Source organism: Tursiops truncatus, chromosome X, assembly GCF_011762595.2.
Source record: "Tursiops truncatus isolate mTurTru1 chromosome X, mTurTru1.mat.Y, whole genome shotgun sequence".
In the NCBI taxonomy this organism is placed as follows: domain Eukaryota; kingdom Metazoa; phylum Chordata; class Mammalia; order Artiodactyla; family Delphinidae; genus Tursiops; species Tursiops truncatus.
The window spans coordinates 4726983-4738763 of record NC_047055.1 but is presented as its reverse complement, the minus strand read 5'-3'; the positions used below and the strand labels follow the sequence as shown (position 1 = coordinate 4738763).

The 11781-nt window shown below is 45.1% G+C and overlaps 1 long non-coding RNA gene across 1 annotated transcript in view; it reads right to left on the bottom strand.

Annotated features, from left to right (window-relative positions):
• Positions 1 to 8047: 8047 nt before the first annotated feature.
• The window catches only part of LOC109550582 (uncharacterized), a 56264-nt gene continuing 52530 nt past the window's right edge, over positions 8048 to 11781 (bottom strand). Inside the window, exons 7-9 of the long non-coding RNA XR_004524491.2 lie at positions 10952 to 11101; positions 10066 to 10171; positions 8048 to 9007 (exon numbers count right to left, since the gene is read on the bottom strand). This is a non-coding gene — a long non-coding RNA (uncharacterized lncRNA). The remainder of the gene's footprint in view (positions 9008 to 10065; positions 10172 to 10951; positions 11102 to 11781) is intronic.

Below are 11781 nucleotides of genomic sequence, written 5' to 3'. Positions count from 1 at the left end.
CAAGGATCATGGCCAATCAAGGTGGTACCTTGTTCCTCTGAGATCAGGAATGATCTCAATCAAGCACTTCTGAAGCCAGGACCCCATCTTCCAGCTTGGCTGGAAGCTCAAGGTCTCAATGGGTCCAGCCCTAGAGAAACAATCCAGGCGGTAATTTGCTCTTTGCAGAACTTCCCTTCCCCCAGCGCTGAGGCGAAGGCTCAATCCCCTTATGCTGCAGCTTCTTCTTGAAAAAGCTTGTCCTGAACTTCTCAAGGTCACCCTTCCAAACTAGAAGTTGAGAATAGGCGCAAGTTATCCCTTTGTGGGTCTTTTCTCTTTAGAAAACACAGTAACGTTTCAAATGTTTCAGAGACGTAAGGACGATGAAGATCCTCCATTGCTTGGCCCGCCATCATGCAAGGAGCAAACCCTATGGTAAGGGCACGACAGTGTGAATTCTCAGCGGAGGTAAAGCGTGAAAGGCTCTCGGCAGACTTTGATAAGTAAGCGTGTTTCATTTGCCCTTAACAATGTTGTTGTGGTGTCTTTCAAGGAGGAATTCTACAACCTGCCTGCATCTTCTTAGCTCCACAAAGTCTCGGAGTTGACAACTAACAATTAATTAACAATGAACACTGTCTTGCTGCCCATCACAGTGACTGGCACGCTCAGCTCTGAAAAGAGAAAGATGTGCTAACGTGCCATCTTCCTAATCCCCACAGCTTTCAGCTCAGTGTCTGATGTGACAGGGCACATCCCTGCTCAAGGCAACTCGACAAAGGTGGGGTGGGGAGCGACAGCTTTCTGGAACCAGCTTACAGAAGCCACCTGCCCATGGGCAGAAGTTCATGGCCCAGAAGCTCAGTAAGCAGCCCCTTTCATTCAGTGATTGCACCACCTTCCTCTGAAGGGCTCCTCTCGCCCATCAGCTCAATTCTGCCCAAACTTAATGAGCATTTTCCATGCATAAAGCCCTAGGGACTCTGGACAGTAATGGGCCAGGGGCCTCAAAGGGGCGTGCCCACTAAGCTGGGCTGTGGCCAATGGGAGCACAGGAAGAGAGTCTTGCTGACTGTCCCTGAGCTAGTCCTGGCAGGGTCCTTTCCTGTTCTCTCCTTTGAAGACATTACCCACCTCATTTGAAGATCTATGGACTTAGACACACACAGATGGGCAGACCTATTGCAGGCCCTCCAGGTGACTGGTACCCAGAGCCATCTATCTGCCTGGCATGGAAGCTGGATTTTTTGGATGGGAGGATGGGGAGATGGGGCCATTTGCTCAAGTCACTTGGGGGAATCTAACCACGGCTGAAGCATAATCATCAGCGTTAAGGGTGCCAGGGGCCCTGCGTTCCAGCCCAGCCCTGAGGTGGACTTGCTGTGTGACCTCAAGCAAGTCCTCTCCTCTCTTTGGGGAACTGAGAGACCTATCTGCGAAGAGAAGGGATTGGACTGGAGGATGGTGGCTCCTCACCGCGTCCGCAGCCCCCGGAACAGTACGTGGCCGTGTGGACAAGATGCCTTGAAAGGTTTGCTGCCTGAATGATCTGCTGTGGCTCCTTCCAGCGCTAACATTCCAGAAATCTGTGGAATCAGTCCCCTTGCAACTGTGCATCTGCCTTCACAGCTAGGCCAGCTAATGACAGAACCTTCACTTGAAGGTTTGTGGTCTGTAAACATAAGGAAAGCATTAGAGAGGAAAACCTGGGTCCCCTAATCCCCATTCCAGACGCCACATCACACAGCCTCACAGCCAATTCATACACGGAAGGAAGGCAGCAGACGGAAGAATATTAACACTGTCGATCTAAAAATGCGGGTTTAAAATTAGGAAAGGGAAAAATACATCAATCACGACTCAGGCAGCATCTAAATGTACTAAATGATGGTACAGGCAGCGCTAAATGACGGTACATCTTAACCTAAGCTCTCAACTCTTCACAGGCTAATCACCAATTGCTTTGCATGTTCACTTCTCAACCAAACAACCACTTGAAATCCTTCATATCCAAAATGTCGACTGACGAAAATCAATGCTAAGAATATCAGGCTTGAATGAACCAAAACACAAAGAAACAACCCCCCCTCCCCAAAACTAAAAACCGCACAAAGAAGAAAGACAGAACCTGAAAAGAGAAATTTAAATCACAGATTAAATGTGTGATTTACAACAATTACCTTTACCTATTACCAGAGAATTCTGGATTTATTGCAAAGTGTAGCCAAAAATACATAAATAAATAATAAAAACGTAAAAAGAAGAACTCGGGTAAAATTTGCTGCTGAGGGAGGAGGACCCAGCGGAGGGGGGTAGTTTTCATGAGCTTAAAGCAATCCCTGAGGTCCCTTCCACCTCTGTTCTCAAAGATATAAATGGAGGTTGGAATCAAGTAGCAAGAGAGAGAAACGCAGCACTTGCATGGGAGCCCTTCACTTCGTCCTGCTGGGAGTGGATGTGAAATTCTTGAGGATATGCCGAGTGACACAGGACCTGCTGCGACCAAAGGCTGAGAGCGAAAGGAGCGGAGCATGCCCTTGAAGCCCATCCACTCACCACCCTCCTCGCCAGTCAGAATGTGGGAAGACCCCTGGAAGGAAATCCGACACTGACCACCAGCGCTGGCATGGCCAAGGCCCCAGGAGCTGCCTGCCCAGTCCCAAAATGCACACTTACACATTCCTCAGATTAGGGTAGCACAGCCACCTAGAATGGATATAAGCCTGGGAGGCTCAGTCTCCGCTCTGCCATGGACCCAACGCGTTCTTTCTTGCGCAAATCCGGCCCGTTTCTGTCTTCCATGTCTCCACTGAGGGGCAGCAGGTGGTCTCATAGGGATCTTCCAGACTGGTCATGACATGACTAAAGCAAGCTCAGTGCTGTGGAAACACAAGAAAAGCCCCACCCTTGCCTGAGCAAGCAGAGGCCCAGCAAGGATGCAATGCGGTTGCCCTGCAAATGGCAGTGGGCTTGATCAGAAGCGTGTAAAGCCAGCCCTGGCCTTAGAGACACTCCATTAGCCAAGAGCAAATTGCTCATTATCCGAGTGACCCAAAGACACCCCCTCCCTCCCCTGACACCAACGTCCCAACTGATGCAGCCCCACTCTGTCATCCCACGGACAGCCTGGCAGCATCTCATAATTAGGAAAAAGCTGTTTCTGCCGTCATCCGGAAGATCCATTTCACAGAGACAGCTTCTGCATGGTGAGTCAGTATTTCAAACAAGAACGTTTCAAATACCAAAATCCAGGCACTCCAGCCAGTCATGTCTTGATAGCCTGGTCTTAGATGACTCAGTATCCCCAAACTTGCCTTCCTTTTGCTCTAGACAAGAAATTGCCCCGCTTTTTTCAGGACCAGGACTGTTCATACCTTTAAAGCCACTCTTGTCAATCTGTCTGAAAATAACATTTGGCAAGGGGAAACAATTCTTAACTGAGACGGTAGAAAGATGTTCCTTCCTAGACATAAAGAGTCCTCTTAACTAACACACACACACACACACACACACACACACACACGCACGCACACATGCACGCACACATGCACATACACACACACATTCCAACTTTGGAATTTTTTAAAAAAATAAATTTATTTATTTATTTTTGGCTGCGTTAGGTCTTTGTTGCTGCGCACGGGCTTTCTCTAGTTGCGGCGAGCGGGGGCTACTCTTCATTGCAGTGCGCAGACTTCTCATTGCGGTGGCTTCCCTTGTTGCGGAGCACGAGCTCTAGGCACGTAGGTTTCAGTAGTTGTGGCTTGCAGGCTCAGTAGCTGTGGCGCATGGGCTTAGTTGCTCCGCGGCATGTGGGATCTTTCCGGACCAGGGCTCGAACCCGTGTCCTCTGCTCTGCATTGGCAGGTGGATTCTTAACCACTGCGCCACCAGGGAAGCCCCAACATTGAAATTTTAAAAAATTAAACTACAACGCTTATAAATAGGGATATTGTATAGCACAGTTTCTGAAACACCATTTAATAAGAAATCGAATATGAAAGGCGAATATTTACTCAAAGTAAATGTGGTCCCTCAAATCTTGGTCAGACACACGCCTACTAATTTAGGATTCGTAGCAGACGAGAGACCATTTCGACCTACAAAGTGAGTGTTAAAAGCTCTGAAATGGGTATTGGGTGTTTAAACAAGAACCATCAAAAGAACCAAAAATGCTGCCCACCTGACTTTCATTTTAGTTCTGTAAATCACTGCAGATGAAGGACTGAGGGCTTTCTGCCCCTAATCAAAGGAAACTTTCTTTTCAAATGAAGTCTAGAGTCACGTGATTTCATCTGCCAAATCTAAATGATGGTACATCTTAACCTGAGCTCTCAACTCTTCACAGGCTAATTGCAGAAAAGAGGTGGAGGCAACAACATTATTTTTCCCATCCGATTATGCAAAACCATAGTATTATTTTGTCACTAAACTCTTTGCTTCCAAGAGTCCTGCGTGAAAAAGTGATCACTTCCTCCTACAAGGACTTGAAGGCAAACATTTGAAGCGCTTCCTTCACTTCTCTTCCTTGTCTATACTTACTATAAATAAACAAGGTTTCCAGCCTGTGGGCCAAAGGCGAATGGAATGGAGGCCACTTTGGTGGGATATGATGAAGGGTGTTTCCCTTGATGTTCCCCTGTTCAATGACAAGTTCAATAGCAGACACATTCATTTATATTATAACTCGTAAACACTCATGACAGAAAATGTGGAAAATACAGGGAAGCGTAAAAGGAAAATTGAGTGTTTCCATCCCCCAATGACCAGTGTTAACATTGCTATATTTCCTTCTGCTTTTTTGGTTATAAATAATTGCTGCTTGTTCTACATGGTTATAATCGGTCATATCTACAATTTCATATCTTGCTTTCTTCACATCCAATTATAAGCATCTCTACATGTTATAACCATCATTTTGAGAACCACATAATAGTCCATGATGTGGATGTGATAGAGGTGAAAAGTGCACCACATGTAGTTAAGAGCATGGACTTTGGGGTCAGATGGAGCAGGGATCAAATTGCACCTCTACTATTTACTGGTCTATGGTCTTGCACAAATGACTCACTCTGAACTTCAGTCTCCTCTTCTATAAATTAGGGAAGACAATAGCATAACACCCATCACATGGTTGTTTTGAGTCCTAACGGGGTAATACCATAAAACACTTAGGACTGTGCTGGCAGTAACTCCATAGTACCTGTTAGCTGATATCGAGACAGGCTGGGACCTGGGACCCTTTGCTGCAGTGCCTGCACCTGGACAAACGTCTCCCCCAGTGACAAAATACAAAGAAAACTATAAGGGACTAAAACCCGTGTGCATGCACATGTGGGGCAAATTATGGACAACAGGATACAAAAAGACCAAAAAAACCCAACTGCAACTTCTGAAGAGCCAGGAGCAAAAACAGGGTATCAGCAGCAAAAGCAGGGTGCTACACATGACCCCTGCACTCAACACCACCAAAGGGGTAGACAGACCACCAAAGCCATCCCTCCAGCCCGACCCCTGGACTCACCCCTGGCCTCACCCCATATAAAGACCCAGCTCACCACCCCCCTCAGGGAGCGAGCAACGGAAACTCTTGACAAAATTCAGCACCCATTTATGATAAAAACCCTCCAGAAAGTAGGCATAGAGGGAACTTACCTCAACATAATAAAGGCCATATATGACAAACCCACAGCCAGCACCATTCTCAGTGGTGAAAAACTGAAAGCATTTCCACTAAGATCAGGAACAAGACAAGGTTGCCCACTCTCACCACTATTATTCAACATAGTTTTGGACGTTTTAGCCACAGCAATCAGAGAAGAAAAAGAAATAAAAGGAATCCAAATCGGAAAAGAAGAAGTAAAGCTGTCACTGTTTGCAGATGACATGATACTATACATAGAGAATCCTAAAGATGCTACCAGAAAACTACTAGAGCTAATCAATGAATTTGGTAAAGTAGCAGGATGCAAAATCAATGCACAGAAATCTCTTGCATTCCTATACACTAATGATGAAAAATCCGAAAGAGAAATTAAGGAAACACTCCCATTTACCACTGCAACAAAAAGAATAAAATACCTAGGAATAAACCTACCTAAGGAGACAAAAGACCTGTATGCAGAAAATTATAAGATGTTGATGAAAGAAATTAAAGATGATACAAACAGATGGAGAGATATACCATGTTCTTGGATTGGAAGAATCAACACCGTGAAAATGACTCTACTACCCAAAGCAATCGACAGATTCCATGCAATCCCTATCAAACTACCAATGGCATTTTTCACAGAACTGGAACAAAAAACTTCACAATTTGTATGGAAACACAAAAGACCCCAAATACCCAAAGCAATCTTGAGAACGAAAAACGGAGCTGGAGGAATCAGGCTCCTGGACTTCGGACTATACTACAAAGCTACAGTAATCAAGACAGTATGGTACTGGCACAAAAACAGAAATATAGATCATTGGAACAGGATAGAAAGCCCAGAGATAAACCCACACACATATGGTCACCTTATTTTTGATAAAGGAGGCAGGAATGTACAGTGGAGAAAGGACAGCCTCTTCAATAAGTGGTGCTGGGAAAACTGGACAGATACATGTAAAAGAATGAAATTAGAACACTTCCTAACACCATACACAAAAGTAAACTCAAAATCGATTAGAGACCTAAATGTAAGGCCAGACACTATCAAACGCTTAGAGGAAAACATAGGCAAAACACTCTATGACATAAATCACAGCAAGATCCTTTTTGACACACCTTCTGGTGTTTCAAAAAGAATGGAAATAAAAACAAAAATAAACAAATGGGACCTAAAGAAACTTAAAAGCTTTTGCACAGCAAAGAAAACCATAAGCAAGACGAAAAGACAACCCTCAGAATGGGAGAAAATATTTGCAAATGAAGCAACTGACAAAGGATTAATCTCCAACATTTACAAGCAGCTCATGCAGCTCAATATCACAAAAACAAACAACCCAATCCAAAAATGGGCCGAAGACCTAAATAGACATTTCTCCAAGGAAGATATACAGACTACCAACAAACACATGAATGGATGCTCAACATCACTAATAATTAGAGAAATGCAAGTCAAAACTACAATGAGGTATCACCTCACACCAGTCAGAATGGCCATCATCAAAAAATCTACAATCAATAAATGCTGGAGAGGGTGTGGAGAAGAGGGAAGCCTCTTGCACTGTTGGTGGGAATGTTAATTGATACAGCCACTATGGAGAACAGTATGGAGGTTCCTTAAAAAAGTAAAAGTAGAACTACCATACGACCCAGCAATCCCACAACTGGGATATACCCTGAGAAAACCATAATTCAAAACAAGTCATGTACGACAGTGTTCATTGCAGCTCTATTTACAATAGCCAGGATATGGAAGCAACCTAAGTGTCCATCGACAGATGAATGGGTAAGGAAGATGTGGCATATATATACAATGGGATATTACTCAGCCATAAAAAGAAACGAATTTGAGTTATTTGTAGTGAGGTGGATGGACTTAGAGACTGTCATACATAGTGAAGTAAGTCAGAAAGAGAAAAATAAATACCATATGTTAACACACATATATGGAATCTAAAAAAAAAAAAGTGGTTTTGAAGAACCGAGGGTCAGACGGGAATAAAGACGCAGACGTAGAGAATGGACTTGAGGTCATGGGGAGGGGGAGGGGTAAGCTGGGGCAAAGTGAGAGAGTGGCATGGACATATATACACTACCAAATGTAAAATAGCTAGCTAGTGGGAAGCAGCCACATAGCACAGGGAGATCTGCTCGATGCTTTGTGACCACCTAGAGGGGTGGGATAGGAAGGGTGGGAGGGAGATGCAAGAGGGAAGAGATTTGGGGATATATGTATATGTACAGCTCATTCACTTTGTTATAAAGCAGAAACTAACACAACAATGTAAAGCAATTATGGTCCAATAAAGATGTTAAAAATAAATAAATAAAATAAAATACCTTTTTTTAGTTCACAGGAAACTTCCTGAGCAGGCCCACCTGTGAATGACTGCAGGAAGGAAGAAATTAACACATATATCCTCTCGAGGCTGACCAGAACGAGGCAATGTTTGACTTTACTCCCTCCCCTCTATCATAAGGGGCACAGCAGTGACTGGAGCCCAGGTTTTAGGCTCTTTACTGCTGTCCTGCACATCTTCCCTTTATTCTTGCTCTGCTTCACCAGCCTCTTCAGTGTTGGCTTATGGGAAGCATCCTGAGGAGTATGCTGTAAAGCAGACGAAGTCCACACAGATGCCGTTCCCGAGTCCAAGCTCCTACTGCTTGCCACACGACAGGCCAATAAATCGAGAGACGAGTTGCTGGGGCAAGGAACAGTGACTTTATTCAGAAAGCCGGCAGACTGAGAAGATGGTGGACTCATGTCCCAAAGAACCATCTTGTCCAATTTAGAATTCAGGCTCACCTCATCCCTGAGCCTCTGTTTTCTCCTGAATAGCAGTAGACAGTAGAGTCTTCCCTGCTTCTTGGGATGCTGCAAAGATCATGTGCACAAAAGGTGAGATTGCAATAGAGAGGCCAAGAGCTTCTTATGACCAGCTGGGGAGAGGACGAGTCTGCCAGCTCAGTGGCCCCATGGGGCCCCTCTGGAGAAATTTGATGGTGGAGACAGAGAGCCATGCCTCCTGCATCTAGACCTAGTCTTCTTGACCAAGGAATTCTCAGGCCTCTTGAAATAGCCCCCAGGTTAGACTTCCTCCTGCACTAAGAAGCAGCTACTTGTTTTCTTCAAGGCAAGTTTTGTAATCAAATAGGCAATGTCTCTGCAGCAGCCAAAAGAGATCTTTAATTGATGAATGCAAAAGCTCAGACAAACCCCAGATGCCCCATTCACCATGTCAGTCCTGCAGAGGAAGTGGTGGTTCTATCAATTTCCTCTGCCATGTCCAGCTGCAACACTGGCTTCTATTCCTAATTCCATGCGGTGTGTGTGTCTCGGGTTATAACAGATGGTGTTTGCGATGCATGCAAAAGCTTCAGATAGCCAAATGGTGCAGCCGTGGAGATTTTCCAAAGAGAAGACAAGAACAACAACAACAAAAAATACTCTCACCAGTGAAAATCTGAAGAGTGTTTATATTACTTCCTACTGTGGCAAAATAGAGAACATCCGATTGCTGCAATGGCTCCACTGACTGGGAGAAACCAGCCAAACGTGAAGGGGGCTGATGCCACTGGAAGGCTGTACCTGCGAGGCACATTCTAACCCTTTCAAGGAGAGATATTACTTAAAAGAAATTAAAATACAGAATCTAGGCCTCCTCATCCTGCCAATAGATCTGGAGTTTTCTCTACTGGCCAAGGTTGCCAGCTCCATGAGTTGACGGCTCTAATTGGTAAAACACTCTGTTCTAATAAAACACTCAAGATTTCATTCCTGTAACTCATAAAACCAGAGCTAAAAAGGACCCTGGGGGTCACCACTTCAACCCCTTACTTCCCAGCTAAGGTACCTGAGACCCAGAGGAGAGTCATCCAAGGTCACATGGCTAGATAATGACTTGTCCTAGCCCTGGATACTGGTGCACCCCACCAGGCTCCCCAAACAGCTAGAGGCAATCAACAAGCACCTACTCATGTTTTCACCAATTCCTCAAGACCCACCTATCCCCACTTATTCGTGACCTGCTCCTGCTCTAATACCCCTGTGATTTTTGCCTCTGGACCTTCAAACTGGGGTTTGGGCTTTGTCTCCAGCTCTCTGTAAAGAACTTAGACTTGCTTCCCACCCTGGCCCACACACCTTTGGCTTCACTGACTCCAACCGCCAATCCCAGACATCTCATCCGAGTCATGGCCCAGCCAATCCACACCATGGCCAAACCACCCTAACAAGGAGGAGATTCAGACAAAGGCAAAACCAAGACTAAAGTCTAGGTCTCCTGATTCTAAGACCAATGAACTTTCCACTCATGATATTCTCTAACCCCTGCCCCTGCACTGCTGTTACTTCCATCTTCCACAGCAGGCAGGAAATCTCGTCCCTTTCCATCAGACAGAGTTTTCACATCCCACACCACCTTAAACCCTACCTGAGCCTTCTCTCCTCGGCATAAATCATCCCCAGCTTCTTCAAAATGACCTCATAATTCATGGTTTCCAGATCTTCAGCGGGCTCATAAACTCAATCACCATTCTCTTAAAAAGAAAAATAGAGAAGACTTTGAATCCATCACGTCTTTTGATTTAGACAGTCTGCTTGTATCAATGCAGCTCTGATCACGGTCACATGTTCATCAGCTGCATGTCACATTATGCCAAGTTGTGGCCAACTAAAACCCTAGGATTATGTTCAGATCCTTTCCTTAGGGATGTTCAAATACTGACAAGAGAACAAAGATGCTTTCTCTTTCCTCTGGGGTCTCCAGGATGGAATTCTGTAAATCCAGGGATGCCAGAAACCATGTTCTCCACCAGAAAAAGAAAGCTCATTTGCAACAAGAGAGTTTGGGGCCAGGAAGAAATGAGCAGAGATGAGTGTGTGTGTGTGTGTGTGTGTGTGTGTGTGTGAGAGAGAGAGAGAGAGAGAGAGAGAGAGAGAGCCCACAGTAACACGTAAGCACACATTCACTGCTGCTATCAAATCTCCAATTTCACTCCTTGAAGTTTCCTGAGCTGCTTTGGTTCCTGAAGTTCTTCCACTGATTCTGCGAGCTACCTCAGTATTCTTCCAATAAATTCTCTTGTACGCTTCAACTAGGAAAGAAGGTTTCTGTCATTTATAACAAAAAGAAACTTGACTCCAAATTTTCTGAGATCCTCACAGGGCAGGTTTCTTCCCTCCCTTCACATCACGGATCTAGAGCCAGTGTGGAGGCTTTCCTTGCTGAATGAGACAGCAGATCGGGTACCTGGACAGTAGGAGGGGTAGAGAGAAGAGAAAGTGTGACAATGCTAGAGACCAAGTCTTCTGCTTACCACTTTGTGAAGCATCAGCCCAAGTCTGCTCTGGGCTCCTCCGATGATTCCTCCATCCCACGAAGCTCAGATGAGAGTGCACAGGACCCATCACCTTGCTTCTTCCAAAGATCTCCACTCCAGATGGAAAGCTTGGTAGAATTGGGGTTCCTGTGTGGAAAAGAATGCTTGGGAAAATTATGGGTCTGTGACACAGCCTGAATTTATCCTGTTCCCAGGCCCTGCATAATGTCAAGGCTACACACTGAACATGTGAAATGGAACATCCTCTGTGTTCTGCCAAAGAGAATCTAAGCCACCTTGAGCTGGAGATGGCACAAACTAATGTTTGGGTTTGTAGCGACTGACAGTAAGATAATCAAGTTGAATCCCCTAAGTGCCTTGGGCTCTTTCCCTTTCAAAGTGCTCCATGTCTACCAAACGTAAAATAGACAGCTAGTGGGAAGCAGCCACATAGCTCAGGGAGATCAGCTCGGTGCTTTGCGACCACCTAGAGGGGTGGGATAGGGAGGGTGGGAGGGAGACGCAAGAGATATGGGGACGTATGTGTATGTATAGCTGATTCACTTTGTTATACAGCAGAAACTAACACAGCACTGTAAAGCAATTATACTCCAATAAAGATGTTAATAAATAAATAAATAAATAAGTGCTCTGTGCACACAGACAAAGTGATTTGGCTGAAAGACCAGCAGCTAACAAGTCACACAAGATAACTTCCAAGCCGGCTGTTTGCGAACATGAGCAACATTATCCAGGAAGACAGTCGAGATGACGCTGAGTAGAGAGCAGTGTTCTTGGCATAACTGTCCCCAGTGTGGCTAAGATGT